Source organism: Primulina huaijiensis, chromosome 8 (assembly GCF_012295235.1).
Source record: "Primulina huaijiensis isolate GDHJ02 chromosome 8, ASM1229523v2, whole genome shotgun sequence".
Classification (NCBI taxonomy): Eukaryota; Viridiplantae; Streptophyta; class Magnoliopsida; order Lamiales; family Gesneriaceae; genus Primulina; species Primulina huaijiensis.
In genome coordinates this window covers 16,792,124-16,804,569 of record NC_133313.1, presented here as the reverse complement: position 1 = coordinate 16,804,569, position 12,446 = coordinate 16,792,124, and positions in this window count along the sequence as shown.

Here is a 12,446-nt window from a genome sequence, read left to right as displayed (position 1 = left end):
GTATTCGAACCAAGTCTGGATATTAGTGGATCTGCCTGAGGCAATCGTTTCCATATGATGCAAATGGATCTACAAAAAGAAAACTTGGGGCGGATGTGAAGATATTGACCTTCAAAGTAAGACTAGTAGCAAAAGGTTATACTCAAAAGCAAGAAATTGACTATGAGGAAACTTTTTCACAAGTAGCTATGTTTAAGTACATTAGAATACTACTAGCCATAGCAGCATGACAAGACTATGAAATATGGGAAATGGATGTAAATACAACATTTCTCAATGGAGACATTAAAGAAGATATTTATTTGTCTCAACCTGAGGGGTACACATCAGTAAGAAGTGAGCATAAAATATGCAAACTTCAGAGATCAATATATGGTCTCAATCAGGCGTCCAGAAGTTGGAACCTCAGATTTGAAAATACTATCAAGGAATTTGGTTTTGTAAGAATTCTAAGGAACCATGTGTGTACAAGAAAGTTAATGGGAGTGCAGTGACATTCCTCGTACTTTATGTTTATGATATCTTACTCTTTGGGAATGATATAGGAATACTGCGATCAACTAAGTATGATTAGCAAGTAAATTCTCCATGAAAAACATGGGTGAAACATCCTATGTATTGTGAATACAAATCTATAGAGATAGATAAAATAGGATGTTTGGGCTCACCCAAGTGACTTATATCAATACCATTTTGAAAAGATTATCTACGGAAGAATCCAAGAGAAGATACTTACCAATATGTCATGGTGTTACTCTATCTAAAGCAATGTGCCCCAAAACTGATGAAGAGATAGAGATGATGACACGTATTTCACATATGTCAGCCATTGATAGTATCATGTATGGTATGATATCAACATGCCCTGATGTTATGTACGCTCTGAGTTTTACAAGCAGATATCAAGCGAACCCTGATTCAATGCATTGGAAGCATGTGAAAGATATTCTTAAGTACCTAAGGATGACTAAGAACTTGTTCATGGTCCATGAGGGTGGAGAATTAAAATTGGAATGCTACACTGATTCTAGCTTCCAAAGTGACGTAGAGGATTCGAAATCGACCCTTGGTTTTGTATTCATGCTCAATTGTGCGGCCGTCTCTTGGAAGAGTTCTAAGCAAGACACTGTTGCGGATTCCACCACTGAAGCTGAATATATTGTTGCATCTGCTGTCGCAAAAGAGAGTTTGGATGAGGAATTTCGTCCAAGAGTTGGGCGTTATTCCTAATGGAGTTTATCCTATTCCGGTGTACTGCGACAAAACTGGTGCCATTTCACAAGCAAATGAACCAATGTCTCATCAGCGATCCAAAAACATACCGAGGAAATTCTACATCATCCAGGAGATTGTGGGAAGAGGAGATATTTCAGTCGAGAGAGTCGCCTCTGCAGATAATATTGCTGATCAACTTACAAATCTCTTTCCAGGACCATTGTTTAAAAAACATCGCGAAACTGGATTAAAGTTTATGGGTAGTTGGCTCTAGGACAAGTGGAAGATTGTTAGAGTAGATGTCCTGTAAGCCCGGTTGACTAAAGAATTTATCGACTCAGTTGTAATTAACAGTCTTTATTTTAATATAATTTACGTTTCATGATTTCATTTTACTTCATCTGTATACCAATGCAATCAGCATAGATAAAATCCTTGATTATGCTTTAATACAAATGAATCGTAATTCGATCTGGAAACTCATTTGTAAACACTGTATATTCTAAATTTGTTCTTAGTCGAATCAGCAACCTAAAAACAAGGATAAAGGCCGCTTGAGCTTGAGACTAGCATCTGTGATATTGTGTACCGTGTTTCATGGTAAGGGCATAGAGTTGTCCAATTATGCAGATTGGTAATTATACGATGATTGTACCGAATAACACTCCCTATGATTTTCCAAATGGTTATCATTCATTGAGAGAAAAAGTCTGTGGTTGTGATTGTACACCATTAGTCCTTACTACTCGGGACAACATCAAAGCTCTATATACTAAGATTGTACTTTGACTCGTTTACCGACTCCGCAAGGGTGGCGAAGTTGGGTGCAATTACGAAGTGTGTAGGAGACAATGCATTGTAGTCGATAATTCACCGCTCACCTATGGGTGTTGATATCCTATGTGATCTAATGAAATAATAATGCATGAAATCTCTAGCTAGAGCGTGAGATGTACATTAGGGAAAGAGTTTTCTAGTTGTGCATGTGATGTCACTATGAATATTTCATGATTGTATTGCACATATATCAAATTTAATATGCAACCCTCGATGAACCAATGGTTGCAGATTCGATCGTGATATATGAGATGAAGGGACCGTACTGTACGTTAATCATAACCAATTGGTTCTTGCAGGCACTATCAGTGATACATAAGAAATCATGGGGCAATGCTATTAGAAGCTCTTACCATGATTTGATGAGTTTAATCAGAAAATGATTTCTGACATTCTCATGATTAAATGTTGGTGCATGGAATGAGGCAAATTAGGGTAAGCCTGAATAAAGAAAAATGTTCTGAATCACAAAGTGTTGTGAACCCACGGCTAGCTGTATCCCTGAACCATTGAGGGTCACATAAGTACTGGCTCATTTGTTCTCGTTGAGAGAATAAATTCAAAGAGTTGAATTTATATAAAATTAGGAGATAATAATTTTAAGGAGTTGAATATATGATAATTAAATTTTGAGAGACTAAATTCAAGGAGTTGAATTTATATAAAATTATGAGATAGTAAATTCAAGGAGTTGAATTTATGATAATTAAATTTGATAGAATAAATTCAAGGAGTTGAATTTATATAAAATTATAAGATAATAGAATTTATGATAATTAAATTTTGGAGAGAATTAATTCATGGAGTTGAACTTATAAAATTTGAGAATTTAAATTATTAAACTCAAAGGTTGAGTTTATAAAAGATTTAATGAAAATAGCCTATGCATAATGAGCTTGTAGGAGTACAAGTCCAACATGCTAAATAATTAAAGTTTTAATGGACTTTAATTAATTAAACTTGTTGGACTAGTCTAATTAATTGATTAAGCCCATTAAAATTAATTAAGAAACCTAAATCTATAATTATGAAAATTAGGTTAATTATTCATAATTAAGTAAAGGCGCCACAAACCCTAGCCTCGACAACCCTTCATTATTCTCTTGCAATTTTTGAAAATTGCACCAAAAAAATCCTCTCAATATTTCGGCATCCATCAAACAAAAAAGGGGTTTGAGTCGCCTCTCGAATTTTGATTTCCAACGAAAAACTCTTTTAAATTTCTAGAGCAATTTAGAAGAGGAACAAGCGATCCACTCGTGGACTTGATAGGAGTATTGAAGACAGGAGATTTTGAAGAACGTTAGTAGGAAAATACAACAAGAGCTATATTCGCTAATAGCGGAATAGTTGGAACCAAGTGATTAATTCACTAAAGGTAAAAATTATATACTCTCTATGTATATTTGTTTAATTTAAACTATACGAGTGTCCAAGATAATATTTGAATGTCAAATTAAAAATTTTCAAAACTTCCGCTACGTCTTGGACACGAGAAAAATCGATTACCCAATAGCCCGATAATATTAACCCCGTACCTGACCATACCCATCTAATTACAAAATTTGAATGTCCATTACACGGGATATACTCATTTAGTATCATTCGAACCCGACCCAAACGGGTCGACTTCTTTGGGCTGTACCCATTGTCAATTGTCATCCCTGGTTTTTATAGGAAAAGTGGATGAGGAGTATACTGGTTGTTTGGGGGCAAAAATTTGGAAAAGAGCATTATTTCCACTGCATTAAACTGGAATCTGATAGCTTATAAATAAAGAAATATGTTCTTGCTTGTATCATATTTCTGTGAATGTAGTTGATCTACTGATAAGAAATTTATACAAGAAGCTCGTCGTTCCTATGAAAAAGTTTCTTGTACTTTGGACTGTAGTCCTCTTCCAATCTTGATCTTATAATCTTGGTTGGGGATCTCTATAAAGTTACATGTTGTACTTTACAGAGTCTACCAATATTTAATGAGAGCACACGATTTGAAGACACGAAGAAGTTGGATGATGAAAGAGTGTATGATGATCAAATTAGCTGTGTTACTACAAAGTAGAAACAGCTGAATCATACTGGTTTCATTCTAGATGATTGATACTCCCATAAGAGCCTAGGTCATGGATGACTCGGGATATAATAAGGATACCCAAATCAGGATAATTTTGCAGGTGGAGTTCTTCAGAAACCGGGCAGCTGAATGCCCGAGACATCTTCTCCTTGGGTTACCAGAAGCCTGGGTTTCATGCAAATTCCTACAAGGCTTTCTACCCGGGCTATCTTGAAAGTAGCACATCACTCGAGTGCACCAGTATGAGCTACCTTACGCATGACAATCATTACTGTCAGAACCACAGGGGTTAACGTGTCAGAGAAGTTGTCAGAAGTAGGGTATGAGCAGCCATTTTACCCTAAGTAGTAAGTGGACACTGAAAACAAGATAATCATGTGATTTTTTACTATAAATAGCAGGTATGTATTTCATTTCAAGGATTCTGGACTTTTGAGCATTCACGTATATTCACTCACATATACAACTTCTTTCCTTCGTCTTCAACCTGCTGACTTAAGCATCGAAGTGGTCACGTCAGACACCGCTCCGACGCTCATTCACGAGTTCATTTCATTGTTTGTAGGTTACGGTTGAAGTCATATCTCTTGCTCATTTCCCTAAAACACAAACTCTCATCCTATTCAGCGGTTGAAGCCATATCTCTTGCTCGTTTCCCTAAAACACAAACTCTCATCCTATTCGGTGGATTGCCCTGACCCAACTCACCCAATTCACCCGGATCACGGTTATGGTTGAAGCCATATCCCTTGCTCATTTTCCTAAAACACAAACTCTCATCCTATTTGGTAGATTGCCCCGACCCAGCTCACCCAGTTCACCCTGATCACATCAATGATGATCAGGAAATTCCATCGATTTTATCTATGTGTTTCGGCCATTACTTGATATTTTTCCTTGGTTGCACGTTCAGAAAGAGATTTTAAATGGTCTTCACAAGTGCCATATATATTCCCAGAGTCATTCTACTTTATGTTATTTTCATGTTCGCATTTCGTCCTAAGTTGCTTATTCCTGATTTGTTATGCTCGCAGATGAAATAAGAAACTGCAATAATTGGAAGCACCAAAGAGGAAGCAACTGCAGTCTTCTAAACTCAAGGATGAAGGTCTGTGGCATGGTGAAATATCTGTAGTCGTTTTGTTGCCCGTCAACTAGGAGAATGGAAAACCACCTATCTCTTGCATATTGTGTGCATTACTATTCCGATAAATTCTGAGACAAATATAAAATAGGTAGTATTCAAATATGATATGTTAAATGTTTGTATCGATTTTCGTACGAAAATACAAATGTGTCATTAATATCAGTATTTATTATATGTGTTTGGTACTCAAAAATCACATATTAGTATCAGACATAAATCAATTAATATTCGAATATCATATATATATAGAAATGAAGACTCAAAAGTTCACACATTTTTGATGATACAGGACTGAAGCAAATTTTTGTTTGTTTCGATAATTTTTGATTAATTTACAGTTAATCTATTTCTTATTTTTTAAATTAATATAGGTATTATATTTTGAATAAATATATGTATTATTCGAAAAAATTAAAAATTGTTAAAAATAAAAGATTGAGTATTGAAATGAGAGTTGTAAATATTGAAAATTAGTGTGTGATAATGTATGTAATGATGTATTTATTTTTGGATTATTTCCAAAAAAATTCTACAAATAGGTTTCTCAATTTGTGAAGAAAAACACAATTGAGTAGACAAAATTTTATAAGTGTGTAGTTTAATATATTTTGTGAGTTTGAGATTGTTACTTTTTTACCGTAAATTTTTAATTTTAACACGTTATCAGCACGATACTCGAAGCAAGATACTCGAAGGATCTCCATATTTTTCCAAACTCCAAAACACAATAAAAAGATAACAATATTCAAAATTAAGAATATTTATTTTACTATTTATTTATTTTTATTGTGTTTATATTTAATATATAATATCATGTTATTATATAAAAGGAGTCTATGACACCTCATTATAATAACGTGATGCGATTATATTATTACACTACTTATATAATTTTATAATGTTACTGTTTATTTATTTTATATATATATATATATATATATTTGAATAATATAATGTTCTTATATAAAAGGAGTCTATAACACCTGATTTTAATAACGTGATGTGATTATTTTACTATTTATATATTTTTACTGTGTTATATAATAATTATATATTTGTATAATGTCACAATATTATATAAAAGGAGTTTCTGACACCTCATTATAATATTGTGATGTAATATACATAATTATTTAAACATGATTAACATTATATACATCATATTATTACCATAAAATTTACATATACATACATTTATTTTTTTAAGATTTTGTAACAGTAATAAACTGTCGTAAACGACTAGATTTTATCCTATAAATATGATTTTACAAACACATTCAATCACTCTAAACTCACTCTTCCTCCCTAAAAATTTCCTTCATCAAAATTTTCGAAGAAGAAGAAGAAGATGTTTTTCAAGGTTATTTTTATAATTATTTTGGTTATTATACTCACTAGTCTTGTATTTACCGGAGAATATCCGCCTCGCATTTTTTCTTTATTTTTAAGAATGCATGTACTTATAATTTATCCGTTACTTTTTATTGTAATATTAATATATTTAGAACTTAACTAATAAAATGCATTGTTATTTTTCTACTACCATCATGTCAAATTTGGCAAAGCTCGAATTTGTTGTGCTCGACATTACGGGAAAAAATTATATATCATGGACTCTCGTTGTAGAAATGCATGTTGAGTCATTAGTTCTAAGTGAGACCATTAAAGAAAATGGTATCTCATCATCACAAGAAAAAAGCAAAAGCTATAATATTTTTGCGTCGACATCTTGATGAAGGATTAAAATGTGAATATTTAATTGAAAAAGATCTTATGGCTTTATTTAAATGATTAAAAGAAAGATTTGAATATATAAGAGAAGTTATACTTCCGACCGCCCGTGATGAATGAAATACATTAAGATTCCAAGACTTTAATAAAGTCAGTGATTACAATTCAGTGATGTATCGAATAATCTCGCAATTAAAATTTTGTGGACATGAGGTTACGGAATCGGAAATGCTTGAAAAAATATTTTTCACTTTTCACGCATCAAATATAACTCTACAATAACGATATAGAGTGTGTGGATTTGCGAGATATTCTGAATTTCTCGCATGTCTTCTTATGACGGAAAAGAACAACGAGTCGCTAATGAGAAATTATCAGTCTCGACCCACTGGATAAACAACATTTCCAGAAGTAAATGTTGTAAATAAAAATGAATTTAAACCCGAAAACCAAAATCAAAATCAAAGACAAGGTTTTGGTCGAGGTCGAAATCGAGGTCATGGACGTGAAAATGGTCGTGGTCGTGGCCGTGGTTTTCAAAACAATCGAGATAGTTTCTTCTATAACTCATCTCAAAAGTGCGTCATGAACCACCCACTGAATAAGCATCATGAGAACATGAGTGTTAATGAAAATCACTCAAAACGATTTGAAAGTTCTTGTTTTAGATGCGGCACTCTAGGACATTAGTCTCGTATTTGTCGAGCCCTCGAGCACCTTTGTAAGATCTATAAAGAATCAATAAAAGGAAAAGAAAAAGAGACCAACTTCACTGAACACAGTGGCCATTTGAGTGATTCAACTCATTTTGATGCTGCAGATTTTCTGAATGATTTCTCTGAAAATGATCAATATATTGGTGAAATTGAAATGTAAAAAATTTTATTTTTCATGTGCTAATATGCTAATGTTTTATTGTATAATTATGATATGTTTTATATTTTTCAATAAATTACATATGTATTGTCAGTAATTTTTTTCATTGCATATATTTTTTGAAGTTCAAATATGGAAACTGCAATGAACAAAGCTAAACAAGGAACTAATCTCATGGAAGTTTGCATACTTGATAGTAGTACAACTCGAGACAAAAGATATTTCTTAGAACTAAAACCAATAAAAACAATGGTAAATACAATATCAAGTCATGTAGACTTGATTAAAAGTTGTGGTAAAACACATTTTTTGTTACCTAATGGTACAACATTTCTGATAAATGATGCTTTGTATTCACCACAATCGAAAAAAAATTTGTTGAGTTTTAATGACATATATTCTCATGGGTATGATACTCAGACAATAAATGAAGGAAATGAAAAATATGTGTGTCTTACCATATATAACTTCGAAAAACAATATGTAGTTGAAAAACTATCAATGCTCCCTACTGGAGATACACATATAAGTCCAATTGAATCAAATATAGTAGTTGATAATTCTTCAATACTGATTAATTGGCATGATCGATTAGGACATCTTGGTTCAACAATAATGCGAAGAATTATAAAAAATACACATGGTCATCCGTTGAAAGACCAGAAGATCTTTCAAAATAATAAGTTTCAATGCAAAACATGTTCGCTTGGAAAACTTATTATAAGACCATCACCAGCTAAAATCCAAACTGAATCACACATGTTTCTTCAACGTATTCAGGGTGATATTTGTGGGCCAATTCATCGACCATGTGGACCATTCAAATATTTTATGGTATTGATCGATGCCTCCAGCAGATGGTCACATGTATGTTTATTATCAACTCGTAATGTGGCATTTGCAAGATTACTTGCTCAAATAATAAAATTGCGGAATCAATTTCCTGATCATACAATCAAGAAAATTAGACTTGATAATGCTGGTGAATTTACTTCCCAAATTTTCAATGATTATTGTATCTCAATGGGACTCACTATTAAGCATCATGTTGCTCATGTACATACACAAAATGGATTAGTTGAATTATTGATTAAACGTCTACAACTGATTATTAGACCAATGATTATGAAAACAAAACTCCATGTTACTATATAGGGACATGCAATTCTACATGCTGATGCATTAGTTCGCATTAAACCAAGTGCATATCATAAATACTCCCCATTGCAGCTTGTCTTTGGTAAAGAACCAGACATTTCTCATCTGAGAAATTTTGGATCTATGATATACGTGCCGTGCCTATTGCACTGCCTCAACGAACAAAAATGGGACCTTAAAGAAATATCGGAATTTATGTTGGTTATGATAGCCCATCAATAATTCGATATCTTGAACCTCAGACATGCGACATATTTACAACACGTTTTGCTAATTGTCATTTTAATGAGGAAATCTTCCCAATGTTAGGGGAAGAAAAGAAACATATCCAAAAAAAAATTTACATATTATACATTATCATTGCTACATCTTGATCCAAGAACTAAACTATGTGAAAAAGATGTACATCAAATTGAGCACTTGAAAAGAATATGAAGGATCGTGTGCTGGGCACCAGAGGTGCTTCAAACACAATATTCTCCAAGAGCTGTAATAGCTCGTGTTCTAAGAATGTTTACATCGATGAATTAAATCGCGTTTGGTTTTAAACCAAGCGGAAGACATTTGAAATAATCCTTCTTTAAGAAAGAACTGATAAATTTTATACACTGTGCAACTGAATAACTGAAAATAGGGGAATCAGTTGTCACATATCAGTTCAGTTATGGTGATAACTAAACTGACGGATGCTCTAACTGATCAAATCAGTTAAAAACAAAAGTTAAACAGTCAAAGAACACATGATATGTTTATGGATGTTCGGAGACTTCAACTGCTCCTATGTCACCCCTTCTACCTCCTCGAGTAGGATACACTAGAATACTTTGATTTATACAACACCTTGTACAAACCCAGGCAGCTTAGGACTTACCAACCGCTTAACTAAATTCTTAGACTAGATTGAAGGCAGTACCTCCCAGCCAACACTTGTTTAACGTTTGTGTGTCAAAGAATACACAAGTTTAATGTCTTTGTGCAAGACTGTATTTTGGGTGGTGGTGTGTGTGTGAGAACTGAACAACGAATAATACCTGAAAGTGTTTTCAAACAATGAGGGAAAAGAGATTCTAAACTAAGCTGATATGACTTGTGTATTCCCTCTGGGCTGATTGCTTCTTGTAAGCAGTAAGTGTTCCTTCTCTTCTTTTTACTCACTTGTGATTTGGTCTTCACTGATCTTCTATTTATAGGCGAGAAATTGATCGTACTGTGAGACTCAATAATTTTATCCGTTGCAGTTTGAACGTGTTCTTTGAAATTCGTGTCTCGACTTTGCCGACAGTCTTCTGGAACATTTTGGCTTTATGCTTTGCTGTAACGTTCATTATTGTACTATCAATAGTACAGATGCTTTGTATCTTTGTGCGTAGCTGGAATTCACTTTAAATAAGCTTTTCTTGATATGTAACTGATTGATTCCTAACTGATGCTCCTAACTAGTCATCTGAACTGATCTTCAGTTGGGCTGGTGAAATTAGTTGACTCGTCAGTTGAACTGATTTCACTCTTTCAGTTGAACTGATCAGCTAGGCTCTTCATCAGTTGAGTTCTTCATCAGCTGGCCGAGCTTCTGAAGTTCTCCTGCTGAACAACCTATCAGCTGGACATCAGCTGAACTGTTCATTGATATGTCAGTTGAGCTGATTCAGTTTGGGCAATCAGCTGGTACTTTCAGTTGCGTCTCGATAGCTTCAGTTTTGGCTCAATTAACTGATCAGTTCGAAGCCTAATAAATTCCAGCTTCCTGCGTACTACAATAAATCATTAGAAACAAACTAACAAGTTTTGTTAACATCAAAATCAAGATTGCGAACATGAAATTTTCCAACAGAATAACAAATCAAATACCAGATGCATTTGCAGACACAAAAAAGGTAACTAAATCATATACGCATACTGTAAATGCCCCTGCTCGAATTGAAATTTCAAAGAAACAAATTGAAGAAAATCATGATGTCATTGCCGCTTGAAGCATGAAAGGCCAATCGGTTCCAAGGATAAAAATCCTCAAAAAAGAAAAAGCACAGAGAAACACGATGATCACAAAATAGAAAATGATATTACAACAAAAATACATGATGATGAAAATGTTATGTTAGAACCACAAAATGATGAGAATTATGAAATCTCTATCAATTATATTAATACTGAAAAAATATAGAATCGAAAAGATATAAAAGAAATTGATGAGATATTTTCTTACAATGTAGCATTTGACATCATAAATGACAATGAAGATCATGAACCAAAATATTTTGGTGAATATAAAAATCAACATGATTGGATAAAACTCGATTTGTTGGACAATGTTTTTCTCAAAGATCTAGAATTGATTATGAAGAAATGTATTCTCCTGTTATGGATGTAATTACGTTTCTGTATTTGATTAGTTTGGCGGTATCTGAAAATTTAAAAATACGTCTTATGGATGTTACCACAGTTTACTTATATGGATCACTCGATAGTAATAAATATATGAAAATCTCTGAAGGATTTAAGAAGCTTGAAGCACAGAATTCAAAACCCAGAGAACGTTATTATGTGAAATTGCAAATATCATTATATGAGTTAAAGCAATCCGATCGAATGAGGTATAATCGGCTAAGTGAACACTTAATTAAAAAAGAATATATAAATAATTCAATATGCCCTTGCGTTTTCATTAAGAAAACAACATCTAGATGCGTAATTATTGGTGTATATATCGATGATTTAAACATAATTGGAACGAATGTAGAAATTCAAGAAGTTGTACTTGAAGGAAGAATTTGAAATGAAAGACCTTGAAAAAACAAAGTATTATCTTGGCCTGCAAATTGAACAAAAAGAATGTGAAATATTTGTTCACAGTCAAATTATACAGAAAAGGTTCTTAAACGTTTTAATATGGATAAACCAAATCCTTTAAGTATTCCAATGGTTGTTAGATCATTAAACATAGAAAAAGATCCATTCAGTCCATGTGAAAATGATGAAGTTATTCTTAGTCCAGAAGTACCATATCTAAGTGTTATTTGTGCACTTATGTATCTTACAAATTGTACAAGACCTGATATATATTTTTCTGTAAATTTATTGATAAGATTTAGTTCATATCCAACAAAGAGACATTGTAACGGAATTAAACATATATTTCGTTATCTACGAGGAACGACAGACTTTGGACTTTTGTATTCAAAAGATACCAATCAAAGCATAATTTGTTATGATGATGTTGCGTATTTATTTGATTCACACAAGGCACGTTCCCAAACCGGATATATATTTACTCATGGAAGAAATGCAATTTCTTGGCGTTTATAGAAACAAACATTCGTAATAACTTCATCAAATCACGCCGAGATTATTGCACTACATGAAGCAAGCCGTGAATGTGTGTGACTAAAATCAATGACCGAACATATCC